This window comes from Fistularia commersonii, unplaced genomic scaffold (genome assembly GCF_037954325.1).
Source record: "Fistularia commersonii isolate RoL2024-O1a breed Wild unplaced genomic scaffold, RoL_Fcom_v1.0 HiC_scaffold_40, whole genome shotgun sequence".
Classification (NCBI taxonomy): Eukaryota; Metazoa; Chordata; class Actinopteri; order Syngnathiformes; family Fistulariidae; genus Fistularia; species Fistularia commersonii.
This window is the reverse complement of record NW_028233998.1, coordinates 716,326-732,441: the sequence shown is the minus strand read 5'-3', so window position 1 is coordinate 732,441 and position 16,116 is coordinate 716,326.

Here is a 16,116-nt window from a genome sequence, read left to right as displayed (position 1 = left end):
GTCAAATTCAGTGTAATTCAGCGACAAAATCAAAAGATATAGCCATTCGTTCAAAAAGTGTTTATCTTATCGGGTTGAAATATGTTGTTTAGGACAAGATTTTGTACAATTTATGTAAAATTCATCGCAATCCAGGTAAATTTTCAAAAGATATAGCCATTCGTTCAAAAAGTGCTTATCTCACCGAGTTGAAGCGTTTTTGATTAGGAGTGGAAATAACTAATGAAATTCATCAAGCTGGTTTCTGCTGTTGAAATATGTTTTTTAGGACATGATTCTGCATAAAATCTGTCAAATTCAGTGTGATCCCATCACAGGTTCAAAAGATATATCCATTCGTTCAAAAAGTCTTCATCTCACTGAGTTGAAGCGTTTTGATTAGGAGTGGAAAAAAAAAAAAGGATTTGATTAAGCTGGTTTCTGCTGTGGAAATATGTTGTTTCGGACATGATTCTGCACAAAATATGTCAAATTCAGTGTAATCCAGGTACAAATTCAAAAGATATAGCCATTCGTTCAAAAAGTTCTTATATCACTGACTTGAAGCGTTTTTGACTAGTAGTGGAAATAACTAATGAATTTCATTAATCTGGTTTCTGCTGTTGAAATATCTTGTTTAGTACAATATTCTGCACAAAATATGTCAAATTCAGTGTAATTCAGCGACAAAATCAAAAGATATAGCCATTCGTTCAAAAAGTGTTTATCTTATCGGGTTGAAATATGTTGTTTAGGACAAGATTTTGTACAATTTATGTAAAATTCATCGCAATCCAGGTAAATTTTCAAAAGATATAGCCATTCGTTCAAAAAGTGCTTATCTCACCGAGTTGAAGCGTTTTTGATTAGGAGTGGATATAACTAATGAATTTCATTAATCTGGTTTCTGTTGTTAAAATATGTTGTTTAGGACATGATTCTGCATAAAATATGTCAAATTCAGTGTAATTCAGCGACAAAATCAAAAGATATAGCCATTCGTTCAAAAAGTGTTTATCTTATCGGGTTGAAATATGTTGTTTAGGACAAGATTTTGTACAATTTATTTCAAATTCAGTGTAATCCAGGTACATTTTCAAAAGATATACCCATTCGTTAAAAAAGAGCTTTTCTCACCGAGTTGAAGCGTTATTGATTAGGCGTGGAAATAACTAATGAATTTCATTAATCTGGTTTCTGCTGTTGAAATATGTTGTTTAGGACATGATTCTGCAAAAAATATGTCAAATTCAGCTTAATCCCATCACATGTTCAAAAGATATAGCCATTCGTTCAAAAATGTCTTATCTAACCGAGTTGAAGCGTTTTTGATTAGGAGTGGAAAAAACTAATGGATTTCATCAAGCTGGTTTCTGCTGTTGAAATATGTTGTATAGGACATGATTCTGCACAATATATGTCAAATTCAGTGTAATCCAGCGACAAGATCAAAAGATATAGCCATTCGTTCAAAAACTGCTTATCTCACCGAGTTGAAGCGTTTTTTAGTTGGAGTGGAAATAACTAATGAATTTCAATATGCTGGTTTTTGCTGTTGATATATGTTGTTTAGGACACAATTTTGCACAATATATGTCAAATTTAGTGTAATCACATCACAGGTTCAAAAGATACAGCCATTCGTTCAAAAAGTGCGTATCTTATCGTGTTGAAGCGTTTTTGATTAAGAGTGAAAATAACTAATGAATTTCATCAAGCTGGTTTCTGCTTTTGAAATATGTTGTTTAGGACATGATTCTGCAATATATATGTCAAATTCAGTGAAACCCAGCTACAGGATCAAAATATATAGCCATCCGTTCAGAAAGTGCTTCTCTCACCGAGTTGAAGCTTTTTTTATTAGGGATGGAAATAACTAATGAATTTCATCAAGCTGGTTTCTCCTGTTGAAATATGTTGTTTAGAAAATGATTCTGCACAATTAATGTCAAATTCAGTGTAATCCAGCTACAAGTTCAAAAGATATCGCCATTCATTAAAAAAGTGCTTATCTCACCGAGTTGAAGCGTTTTATATTAGGGATGGAAATAACTAATGAATTTCATCAAGCTGGTTTCTCCTGTTGAAATATGTTGTTTAGAAAATGATTCTGCACAATATATGTCAACTTCAGTGTTATCCAGCTACAAGTTAAAAAGATATATCTATAAGGTCAAAAACTGCTTATCTTATCGAGTTAAATTGTTTTTGAGTTGGAGTGGAAATAACTAATGAATTTCATCAAGCTGGTTTCTGCTGTTGATATATGTTGTCTAGGACATGATTTTGCAGGATATATGTCAATTTCAGTGTGATCCCATCACATGTTAAAAACATATAGCCATTCAATCAAAAAGTCTTCATCTCACCGAGTTGAAGCGTTTTTAATTAGGAGTGAAAATAACTAATGAATTTCATCGAGCTGGTTTCTACTGTTGAAATATGTTGTTTAGGACATGATTCTGCAATATATATGTCAAATTCAGTGTAACCCAGCTAAGGGATCAAAATTTATAGCCATTCGTTCAAAAAGTGCTTTTCTCACCGAGTTGAAGCGTTTTTGATTAGGAGTGGAAATAACTAATGAATTTCATCAAGCTGGTTTCTGCTGTTGAAATATGTTTTTTAGGACATGATTCTGCACAAACTATGTCAAATTCAGTGTAATCCCATCACAGGTTCAAAAGATATATCCATTCGTTCAAAAAGTCTTCATCTCACTGAGTTGAAGCGTTTTTGATTAGGAGTGGAAAAAAAAAAAAGGATTTCATTAAGCTGGTTTCTGCTGTGGAAATATGTTGTTTCGGACATGATTCTGCACAAAATATGTCAAATTAAGTGTAATCCAGGTACAAATTCAAAAGATATAGCCATTCGTTCAAAAAGTTCTTATATCACTGACTTGAAGCGTTTTTGACTAGTAGTGGAAATAACTAATGAATTTCATTAATCTGGTTTCTGCTGTTGAAATATCTTGTTTAGTACAATATTCTGCACAAAATATGTCAAATTCAGTGTAATTCAGCGACAAAATCAAAAGATATAGCCATTCGTTCAAAAAGTGTTCATCATTGGGTTGAAATATGTTGTTTAGGACAAGATTTTGTACAATTTATGTAAAATTCATCGCAATCCAGGTAAATTTTCAAAAGATATAGCCATTCGTTCAAAAAGTGCTTATCTCACCGAGTTGAAGCGTTTTTGATTAGGAGTGGATATAACTAATGAATTTCATTAATCTGGTTTCTACTGTTGAAATATGTTGATTAGCACATTATTCTGCACAATATATGTCAACTTCAGTGTAATCCCATCACAGGTTCAAAAGATATAGCCATTCGATCAAAAAGTGTATATCTTATCGGGTTCAAGCATTTTTGATTAGGAATGGAAATAACTAATGAATTTCATCAAGCCGCTTTCTGCTGTTGAAATGTGTTGTTTAGGGCATAATTCTGCAAATATAGTTCAAATTCAGTGTAATCCAGCTACAAGATCAAAAGATATAGCCATTCGTTCAAAAACTGCTTATCTCACCGAATTGAAGCGTTTTCGAGTTGGAGTGGAAATAACTAATGAATTTCAATATGCTGGTTTTTGCTGTTGATATATGTTGTTTAGGACATGATTCTGCAATATATATGTCAAATTCAGTGTAATCCATCTATAAATTCAAAAGATATAGCCATAAGGTCAAAAAGTAATTATCTTACCGAGTTAGATCGCTTTTGTTTAGGAGTTGAAATAACTAATGAATTTCATCAAGCTGGTTTCTGCTGTTGAAATATGTTGTTTAGGACATGATTCAGCACAAAATATGTCAAATTCAGTGTGATCCCATTACAAGATCAAAAGATATAGCCATTCCTTCAAAAATGACTTATCTCACCGAAATGAAGCGTTTTTGAATAGGAGTGGGAATAACTAGTGAATTTCATCAAGCTTGTTTTTCTGTTGAAATATGTTGTTTAGAACATGATTCTGCACAATACATTTCGTATTCAGTGTAATCCAGCTACAAGTTCAAAAGATATAGCCATTCGTTCAAAAAGTGCTTATCTCACTGATTTGAAACGTTTTTGATTTTGAGTGGAAATGACTCATGAATTTCATCAAGCTGGTTTCTGTTGTTGAAATATGTTGTTTAGGACATGATTCTGCACAATATATGTCAAATTCAGTGTAATCCAGCCACAAGTTCAAAAGATATAGCCATAAGGTCAAAAACTGCTTATCTTATCGAGTTAAATCGTTATTGAGTTGGACTGGAAATAACTCATGAATTTCATCAAGCTGGTTTCTGCTGGATATATGTTGATTAGAACATGATTCTGTACAATATATGTCAAATTCAGTGTAATCCCATCACAGGTTCAAAAGATAAAGCCATTCGTTCAAAAAGTGTTTATCTTATCGGGTTGAAGCGTTTTTGATTAAGAGTGGAAATAACTAATGAATTTCACCAAGCTGGTTTCTGCTGTTCAAATATGTTGTTCAGTACATGATTCTGCAAATATATGTCAAATTCAGCGTGATCCAGCTACATTTGCAAAAGATATAGCCATTCGTTCAAAAAGTGCTTCTCACACCGAGTTAAATCGTTTTTGATTAGGAGTGTAAATAACTAATGGATTTCATAAGCTGGTTTTTGCCATTGAAATATGTTGTTTAGGACTTGATTCTGCACATTATATGTCAAACTCAGTGTAATTCCAACAGCGGTTCAAAAGATAGAGCCATTCTTTCAAAGAATGCTTATCTCACAGAGTTGAAGCGTTTTTGATTAGGAGAGGAAATAACTAATGAATTTCACCAAGCCTGTTTCTGCTGTTGATAGATGTTGGATAGGACATGATTCTGTACAATATATGTCAAATTCAGTGTAATCCTCCGACAAGATCAAAAAATATAGCCATTCGTGCAAAAACTGCTTATATCACCGAGTTGAAGCGTTTTTGAGTTGTAGTGGAAATAACTGATGAATTTCAAAATGCTGGTTTTTGCTATTGATATATGTTGTTTGGGACATGATTCTTCACAATGTATGTCAAATTCAGTGTAATCCAGCTATAAGTTCAAAAGATATAGCCATAAGGTCAAAAAGTTCTTATCTCACTGAGTTGAAGCGTTTTTGAGATTTAGTGGAAATGACTAATGAATTTCATCAAGCTGGTTTCTGCTGTTGAAATATGTTGTTTAGGACATGATTCTGCACAATATATGTCAAATTCAGTGTAATCCCATCACAAGTTCAAAAGATATAGCCTTAAGGTCAAAAAGTACTTATCTTATCGAGTTAAATCGTTTTTGAGTTGGAGTGGAAATAACTAATTAATTTCATCATGCTGGTTTCTGCTGTTTATATATGTTGTTTAGGACATGATTCTGCACAATATATGTCAAATTCAGTGTAATCCCATCACAGGTTCAAAAGATATAGCCATAAGGTCAAAAAGTGCTTATCTCACCGAGTTGAAGCGTTTTTGATTAAGAGAGGAAATAACTATTAAATTTCACCAAGCCTTTTTCTGCTGGTGATAGATGTTGTATAGGACATGATTCTGCACAATATATGTCAACTTCAGTGTAATCCAGCTATAAATTCAAAAGATTTAGCCATAAGGTCAAAAAGTGCTTATCTCACTGAGTTGAAGCGTTTTTGATTTTGAGTGGTAATGACTAATGAATTTCATCAAGCTGGTTTCTACTGTTGAAATTTGTTGTTTAGGACATGATTCTGCACAATTAATGTCAAATTCAGTGTAATCCAGCTATAAGTTCAAAAGATATAGCCATAAGGTCAAAAAGTTCTTATCTCACCGAGTTAAATCGTTTTTGAGTTGGAGTGGAAATAACTCATGAATTTCATCAAGCTGGTTTCTGATGGTGATATATGTTGTTTAGAACATGATTCTGCACAATATATGTCAAATTCAGTGTAATCACAACACATGTTCAAAAGATATAGCCATTCGTTCAAAAAGTGATTACCTAATTGTGCTGAAGCGTTTTTGATTAAGAGTGGAAATAACTAATGAATTTCAACGAGCTGGTTTCTGCTTTTCAAATATGTTGTTTAGTACATGATTCTGCACAATATATGTCAAATTCAGAGTAATCCAGCTACAAGTTCAAAAGATATAGCCATTCGTTCAAAAAGTGCTTCCCTCACCGAGTTGAAGCGTTTTTGATTAGGAGTGGAAATAACTAATGGATTTCATCAAGCTGGTTACTGCCGTTGAAATATGTTTTATAGAAAATTATTCTGCACAATTAATGTCAAATTCAGTTTAATCCTGCTACAAGTTCAAAAGATATAGCCATTTGTTCAAAAAGTGCTTATCTCACCGAATTTAAGTGTTTTTGATTAGGAGCGGAAATAACTAATGAATTTCACCAAACTGGTTTCTGCTGTTGAAATATGTTGTTTAGGACATGATTTTGCACAAAATATGTCAAATTCAGTTTAATCCTCCGACAAGATCAAAAAATATAGCCATTCGTGCAAAAACTGCTTATATCACCGAGTTGAAGCGTTTTTGAGTTGTAGTGGAAATAACTGATGAATTTCAAAATGCTGGTTTTTGCTATTGATATATGTTGTTTGGGACATGATTCTTCACAATGTATGTCAAATTCAGTGTAATCCAGCTATAAATTCAAAAGATATAGCCATAAGGTCAAAAAGTTCTTATCTCACTGAGTTGAAGCGTTTTTGAGATTTAGTGGAAATGACTAATGAATTTCATCAAGCTGGTTTCTGCTGTTGAAATATGTTGTTTAGGACATGATTCTGCACAATTAATGTCAAATTCAGTGTAATCCAGCTACAAGTTCAAAAGATATAGCCATAAGGTCAAAAAGTGCTTATCTCACCGAGTTGAAGCGTTTTAGATTAGGAGTGGAAATAACTACTGAATTTTCATCAGGTTGGTTTCTACTGTTGAAATATGTTGATTAGCACATTATTCTGCACAATATATGTCAACTTCAGTGTAATCCCATCACAGGTTCAAAAGATATAGCCATTCGATCAAAAAGTGTATATCTTATCGGGTTCAAGCATTTTTGATTAGGAATGGAAATAACTAATGAATTTCATCAAGCCGCTTTCTGCTGTTGAAATGTGTTGTTTAGGGCATAATTCTGCAAATATAGTTCAAATTCAGTGTAATCCAGCTACAAGATCAAAAGATATAGCCATTCGTTCAAAAACTGCTTATCTCACCGAATTGAAGCGTTTTCGAGTTGGAGTGGAAATAACTAATGAATTTCAATATGCTGGTTTTTGCTGTTGATATATGTTGTTTAGGACATGATTCTGCAATATATATGTCAAATTCAGTGTAATCCATCTATAAATTCAAAAGATATAGCCATAAGGTCAAAAAGTAATTATCTTACCGAGTTAGATCGCTTTTGTTTAGGAGTTGAAATAACTAATGAATTTCATCAAGCTGGTTTCTGCTGTTGAAATATGTTGTTTAGGACATGATTCAGCACAAAATATGTCAAATTCAGTGTGATCCCATTACAAGATCAAAAGATATAGCCATTCCTTCAAAAATGACTTATCTCACCGAAATGAAGCGTTTTTGAATAGGAGTGGGAATAACTAGTGAATTTCATCAAGCTTGTTTTTCTGTTGAAATATGTTGTTTAGAACATGATTCTGCACAATACATTTCGTATTCAGTGTAATCCAGCTACAAGTTCAAAAGATATAGCCATTCGTTCAAAAAGTGCTTATCTCACTGATTTGAAACGTTTTTGATTTTGAGTGGAAATGACTCATGAATTTCATCAAGCTGGTTTCTGTTGTTGAAATATGTTGTTTAGGACATGATTCTGCACAATATATGTCAAATTCAGTGTAATCCAGCCACAAGTTCAAAAGATATAGCCATAAGGTCAAAAACTGCTTATCTTATCGAGTTAAATCGTTATTGAGTTGGACTGGAAATAACTCATGAATTTCATCAAGCTGGTTTCTGCTGGATATATGTTGATTAGAACATGATTCTGTACAATATATGTCAAATTCAGTGTAATCCCATCACAGGTTCAAAAGATAAAGCCATTCGTTCAAAAAGTGTTTATCTTATCGGGTTGAAGCGTTTTTGATTAAGAGTGGAAATAACTAATGAATTTCACCAAGCTGGTTTCTGCTGTTCAAATATGTTGTTCAGTACATGATTTTGCACAATATATGTCAAATTCAGCGTGATCCAGCTACATTTGCAAAAGATATAGCCATTCGTTCAAAAAGTGCTTCTCACACCGAGTTAAATCGTTTTTGATTAGGAGTGTAAATAACTAATGGATTTTATAAGCTGGTTTTTGCCATTGAAATATGTTGTTTAGGACTTGATTCTGCACATTATATGTCAAATTCAGTGTAATTCCAACAGCGGTTCAAAAGATAGAGCCATTCTTTCAAAGAATGCTTATCTCACAGAGTTGAAGCGTTTTTGATTAGGAGAGGAAATAACTAATGAATTTCACCAAGCCTGTTTCTGCTGTTGATAGATGTTGGATAGGACATGATTCTGTACAATATATGTCAAATTCAGTGTAATCCTCCGACAAGATCAAAAAATATAGCCATTCGTGCAAAAACTGCTTATATCACCGAGTTGAAGCGTTTTTGAGTTGTAGTGGAAATAACTGATGAATTTCAAAATGCTGGTTTTTGCTATTGATATATGTTGTTTGGGACATGATTCTTCACAATGTATGTCAAATTCAGTGTAATCCAGCTATAAGTTCAAAAGATATAGCCATAAGGTCAAAAAGTTCTTATCTCACTGAGTTGAAGCGTTTTTGAGATTTAGTGGAAATGACTAATGAATTTCATCAAGCTGGTTTCTGCTGTTGATATATGTTGTTTAGGACATGATTCTGCACAATATATGTCAAATTCAGTGTAATCCCATCACAAGTTCAAAAGATATAGCCTTAAGGTCAAAAAGTACTTATCTTATCGAGTTAAATCGTTTTTGAGTTGGAGTGGAAATAACTAATTAATTTCATCATGCTCGTTTCTGATGTTTATATATGTTGTTTAGGACATGATTCTGCACAGTATATGTCAAATTCAGTGTAATCCCATCACAGGTTCAAAAGATATAGCCATAAGGTCAAAAAGTGCTTATCTCACCGAGTTGAAGCGTTTTTGATTAAGAGAGGAAATAACTATTAAATTTCACCAAGCCTTTTTCTGCTGTTGATAGATGTTGTATAGGACATGATTCTGCACAATATATGTCAACTTCAGTGTAATCCAGCTATAAATTCAAAAGATTTAGCCATAAGGTCAAAAAGTGCTTATCTCACTGAGTTGAAGCGTTTTTTGATTTTGAGTGGTAATGACTAATGAATTTCATCAAGCTGGTTTCTACTGTTGAAATTTGTTGTTTAGGACATGATTCTGCACAATTAATGTCAAATTCAGTGTAATCCAGCCATAAGTTCAAAAGATATAGCCATAAGGTCAAAAAGTTCTTATCTCACCGAGTTAAATCGTTTTTGAGTTGGAGTGGAAATAACTCATGAATTTCATCAAGCTGGTTTCTGATGGTGATATATGTTGTTTAGAACATGATTCTGCACAATATATGTCAAATTCAGTGTAATCACAACACATGTTCAAAAGATATAGCCATTCGTTCAAAAAGTGATTACCTAATTGTGTTGAAGCGTTTTTGATTAAGAGTGGAAATAACTAATGAATTTCAACGAGCTGGTTTCTGCTTTTCAAATATGTTGTTTAGTACATGATTCTGCACAATATATGTCAAATTCAGAGTAATCCAGCTACAAGTTCAAAAGATATAGCCATTTGTTCAAAAAGTGCTTCCCTCACCGAGTTGAAGCGTTTTTGATTAGGAGTGGAAATAACTAATGGATTTCATCAAGCTGGTTACTGCCGTTGAAATATGTTTTATAGAAAATGATTCTGCACAATTAATGTCAAATTCAGTTTAATCCTGCTACAAGTTCAAAAGATATAGCCATTTGTTCAAAAAGTGCTTATCTCACCGAATTTAAGTGTTTTTGATTAGGAGTGGAAATAACTAATGAATTTCACCAAACTGGTTTCTGCTGTTGAAATATGTTGTTTAGGACATGATTTTGCACAAAATATGTCAAATTCAGTTCAATCCTCCGACAAGATCAAAAAATATAGCCATTCGTGCAAAAACTGCTTATATCACCGAGTTGAAGCGTTTTTGAGTTGTAGTGGAAATAACTGATGAATTTCAAAATGCTGGTTTTTGCTATTGATATATGTTGTTTGGGACATGATTCTTCTCAATGTATGTCAAATTCAGTGTAATCCAGCTATAAGTTCAAAAGATATAGCCATAAGGTCAAAAAGTTCTTTTTCTCACTGAGTTGAAGCGTTTTTGAGATTTAGTGGAAATGACTAATGAATTTCATCAAGCTGGTTTCTGCTGTTGAAATATGTTGTTTAGGACATGATTCTGCACAATATATGTCAAATTCAGTGTAATCCCATCACAAGATCAAAAGATATAGCCTTAAGGTCAAAAAGTACTTATCTTATCGAGTTAAATCGTTTTTGAGTTGGAGTGGAAATAACTAATTAATTTCATCATGCTGGTTTCTGCTGTTTATATATGTTGTTTAGGACATGATTCTGCACAATATATGTCAAATTCAGTGTAATCCCATCACAGGTTCAAAAGATATAGCCATAAGGTCAAAAAGTGCTTATCTCACCGAGTTGAAGCGTTTTTGATTAAGAGAGGAAATAACTATTAAATTTCACCAAGCCTTTTTCTGCTGTTGATAGATGTTGTATAGGACATGATTCTGCACAATATATGTCAACTTCAGTGTAATCCAGCTATAAATTCAAAAGATTTAGCCATAAGGTCAAAAAGTGCTTATCTCACTGAGTTGAAGCGTTTTTGATTTTGAGTGGTAATGACTAATGAATTTCATCAAGCTGGTTTCTACTGTTGAAATTTGTTGTTTAGGACATGATTCTGCACAATTAATGTCAAATTCAGTGTAATCCAGCCATAAGTTCAAAAGATATAGCCATAAGGTCAAAAAGTTCTTATCTCAGCGAGTTAAATCGTTTTTGAGTTGGAGTGGAAATAACTCATGAATTTCATCAAGCTGGTTTCTGATGGTGATATATGTTGTTTAGAACATGATTCTGCACAATATATGTCAAATTCAGTGTAATCACAACACATGTTCAAAAGATATAGCCATTCGTTCAAAAAGTGATTACCTAATTGTGTTGAAGCGTTTTTGATTAAGAGTGGAAATAACTAATGAATTTCAACGAGCTGGTTTCTGCTTTTCAAATATGTTGTTTAGTACATGATTCTGCACAATATATGTCAAATTCAGAGTAATCCAGCTACAAGTTCAAAAGATATAGCCATTTGTTCAAAAAGTGCTTCCCTCACCGAGTTGAAGCGTTTTTGATTAGGAGTGGAAATAACTAATGGATTTCATCAAGCTGGTTACTGCCGTTGAAATATGTTTTATAGAAAATGATTCTGCACAATTAATGTCAAATTCAGTTTAATCCTGCTACAAGTTCAAAAGATATAGCCATTTGTTCAAAAAGTGCTTATCTCACCGAATTTAAGTGTTTTTGATTAGGAGTGGAAATAACTAATGAATTTCACCAAACTGGTTTCTGCTGTTGAAATATGTTGTTTAGGACATGATTTTGCACAAAATATGTCAAATTCAGTTCAATCCTCCGACAAGATCAAAAAATATAGCCATTCGTGCAAAAACTGCTTATATCACCGAGTTGAAGCGTTTTTGAGTTGTAGTGGAAATAACTGATGAATTTCAAAATGCTGGTTTTTGCTATTGATATATGTTGTTTGGGACATGATTCTTCACAATGTATGTCAAATTCAGTGTAATCCAGCTATAAGTTCAAAAGATATAGCCATAAGGTCAAAAAGTTCTTTTTCTCACTGAGTTGAAGCGTTTTTGAGATTTAGTGGAAATGACTAATGAATTTCATCAAGCTGGTTTCTGCTGTTGAAATATGTTGTTTAGGACATGATTCTGCACAATATATGTCAAATTCAGTGTAATCCCATCACAAGATCAAAAGATATAGCCTTAAGGTCAAAAAGTACTTATCTTATCGAGTTAAATCGTTTTTGAGTTGGAGTGGAAATAACTAATTAATTTCATCATGCTGGTTTCTGCTGTTTATATATGTTGTTTAGGACATGATTCTGCACAATATATGTCAAATTCAGTGTAATCCCATCACAGGTTCAAAAGATATAGCCATAAGGTCAAAAAGTGCTTATCTCACCGAGTTGAAGCGTTTTTGATTAAGAGAGGAAATAACTATTAAATTTCACCAAGCCTTTTTCTGCTGTTGATAGATGTTGTATAGGACATGATTCTGCACAATATATGTCAACTTCAGTGTAATCCAGCTATAAATTCAAAAGATTTAGCCATTAGGTCAAAAAGTGCTTATCTCACTGAGTTGAAGCGTTTTTGATTTTGAGTGGTAATGACTAATGAATTTCATCAAGCTGGTTTCTACTGTTGAAATTTGTTGTTTAGGACATGATTCTGCACAATTAATGTCAAATTCAGTGTAATCCAGCTACAAGTTAAAAAGATATAGCCATAAGGTCAAAAAGTGCTTATCTCACCGAGTTGAAGCGTTTTTGAGTTGGAGTGGAAATAACTCATGAATTTCATCAAGCTGGTTTCTGATGGTGATATATGTTGTTTAGAACATGATTCTGCACAATATATGTCAAATTCAGTGTAATCACAACACATGTTCAAAAGATATAGCCATTCGTTCAAAAAGTGATTACCTAATTGTGTTGAAGCGTTTTTGATTAAGAGTGGAAATAACTAATGAATTTCAACGAGCTGGTTTCTGCTTTTCAAATATGTTGTTTAGTATATGATTCTGCACAATATATGTCAAATTCAGAGTAATCCAGCTACAAGTTCAAAAGATATAGCCATTCGTTCAAAAAGTGCTTCCCTCACCGAGTTGAAGCGTTTTTGATTAGGAGTGGAAATAACTAATGGATTTCATCAAGCTGGTTTCTGCTGGTGAGATATGTTGTTTCGGACATGATTAAGCACAATATATGTCAAATTTAGTGTAATCACATCACGGGTTCAAAAGATATAGCCATTCATTCAAAAAGTGCTTATCTTATCGGGTTGAAGCGTTTTTGATTAAGAGTGGAAATAACTAATGAATTTCACCAAGTTGGTTTTTGCTGTTGATATATGTTGTTTAGAACATGATTCTGCACAATACATGTCAAATTCTGTGTAATCCAGCCAAAAGTTCAAAAGATATAGCCATAAGTTCAAAAAGTGCTTATCTTACAGAGATTAAATCTTTTTTGAGTTGGAGTGGAAATAACTAATGAATTTCATCATGCTGGATTCTGCTGTTGATATATGTTGTTTAGGACAAGATTCTGCACAATTTATGTCAAATTCAGTGTGATCCCATCACAGGTTCAAAAGATATATCCATTCGTTCAAAAAGTCTTCATCTCACTGAGTTGAAGCGTTTTTGATTAGGAGTGGAAAAAAAAAAAAGAATTTCATTAAGCTGGTTTCTGCTGTGGAAATATGTTGTTTCGGACATGATTCTGCACAAAATATGTCAAATTCAGTGTAATCCAGGTACAAATTCAAAAGATATAGCCATTCGTTCAAAAAGTTCTTATATCACTGACTTGAAGCGTTTTTGACTAGTAGTGGAAATAACTAATGAATTTCATCATGCCGTTTTCTGCTGTTGAAATATCTTGTTTAGAACATGATTCTGCACAATATATGTCAAATTCAGTGAAACCCAGCTTCAAGATCAAAATATATAGCCATTCGTTAAAAAAGTGCTTTTCTCACCGAGTTGAAGCGTTATTGATTAGGAGTGGCATTAACTAATGAATTTCATTAATCTGGTTTGTGCTGTTGAAATATGTTGTTTGGGACAATATTCTGCAAAAAATATGTCAAATTCAGTGTAATTCAGCGACAAAATCAAAAGATATAGCCATTCGTTCAAAAAGTGTTTATCTTATCGGGTTTAAATATGTTGTTTAGGACAAGATTTTGTACAATTTATGTAAAATTTAGTGCAATCCAGGTACATTTTCAAAAGATATAGCCATTCGTTCAAAAAGTGCTTATCTCACCGAGTTGAAGCGTTTTTGATTAGGAATGGAAATAACTGATGAATTTCATTAATCTGGTTTCTGTTGTTGAAATATGTTGTTTAGGACATGATTCTGCACAATATATGTCAAATTCAGTGTAATCCAGCGATAAGATCAAAAGATATAGCCATTCGTTCAAAAACTGCTTATCTCACCGAGTTGAAGCGTTTTTTAGTTGGAGTGGAAATAACTAATGAATTTCAATATGCTGGTTTTTGCTGTTGATATATGTTGTTTAGGACATGATTTTGCACAATATATGTCAAATTTAGTGTAATCACATCACAGGTTCAAAAGATATAGCCATTCGTTCAAAAAGTGCGTATCTTATCGGGTTGAAGCGTTTTTGATTAAGAGTGAAAATAACTAATGAATTTCATCAAGCTGGTTTCTACTTTTGAAATATGTTGTTTAGGACATGATTCTGCAATATATATGTCAAATTCAGTGAAACCCAGCTACAGGATCAAAATATATAGCCATTCGTTCAGAAAGTGCTTCTCTCACCGAGTTAGGCGTTTTTTATTAGGGATGGAAATAACTAATGAATGTCATCAAGCTGGTTTCTCCTGTTGAAATATGTTGTTTTGACAATGATTCTGCACAATTAATGTCAAATTCAGTGTAATCCAGCTACAAGTTCAAAAGATATCGCCATTCGTTAAAAAAGTGCTTATCTCACCGAGTTGAAGCGTTTTTTATTAGGGATGGAAATAACTAATGAATTTCATCAAGCTGGTTTCTCCTGTTGAAATATGTTGTTTAGAAAATGATTCTGCACAATATATGTCAACTTCAGTGTTATCCAGCTACAAGTTAAAAAGATATATCTATAAGGTCAAAAACTGCTTATCTTATCGAGTTAAAATGTTTTTAAGTTGGAGTGGAAATAACTAATGAATTTCATCAAGCTGGTTTCTGCTGTTGATATATGTTGTCTAGGACATGATTCTGCACGATATATGTCAATTTCAGTGTAATCCCATCACATGTTAAAAACATATAGCCATTCATTCAAAAAGTCTTCATCTCACCGAGTTGAAGCGTTTTTGATTAGGAGTGAAAATAACGTAATGAATTTCATCGAGCTGGTTTCTACTGTTGAAATATGTTGTTTAGGACATGATTCTGCAATATATATGTCAAATTCAGTGTAACCCAGCTACAGGATCAAAATTTATAGCCATTCGTTCAAAAAGTGCTTTTCTCACCGAGTTGAAGCGTTTTTGATTAGGAGTGGAAATAACTAATGAATTTCATCAAGCTTGTTTCTGCCGTTGAAATATCTTGTTTAGGACATGATTCTGCACAATTAATGTCAAATTCAGTGTAATCAAGCTACAAGTTCAAAAGATATCGCCATTCGTTAAAAAAGTGCTTATCTCACCGAGTTGAAGCGTTTTTTATTAGGGATGGAAATAACTAATGAATTTCATCAAGCTGGTTTCTCCTGTTGAAATATGTTGTTTAGAAAATGATTCTGCACAATATATGTCAACTTCAGTGTTATCCAGCTACAAGTTAAAAAGATATATCTATAAGGTCAAAAACTGCTTATCTTATCGAGTTAAAATGTTTTTAAGTTGGAGTGGAAATAACTAATGAATTTCATCAAGCTGGTTTCTGCTGTTGATATATGTTGTCTAGGACATGATTCTGCACGATATATGTCAATTTCAGTGTAATCCCATCACATGTTAAAAACATATAGCCATTCATTCAAAAAGTCTTCATCTCACCGAGTTGAAGCGTTTTTGATTAGGAGTAAAAATAACTAATGAATTTCATCGAGCTGGTTTCTACTGTTGAAATATGTTGTTTAGGACATGATTCTGCAATATATATGTCAAATTCAGTGTAACCCAGCTACAGGATCAAAATTTATAGCCATTCGTTCAAAAAGTGCTTT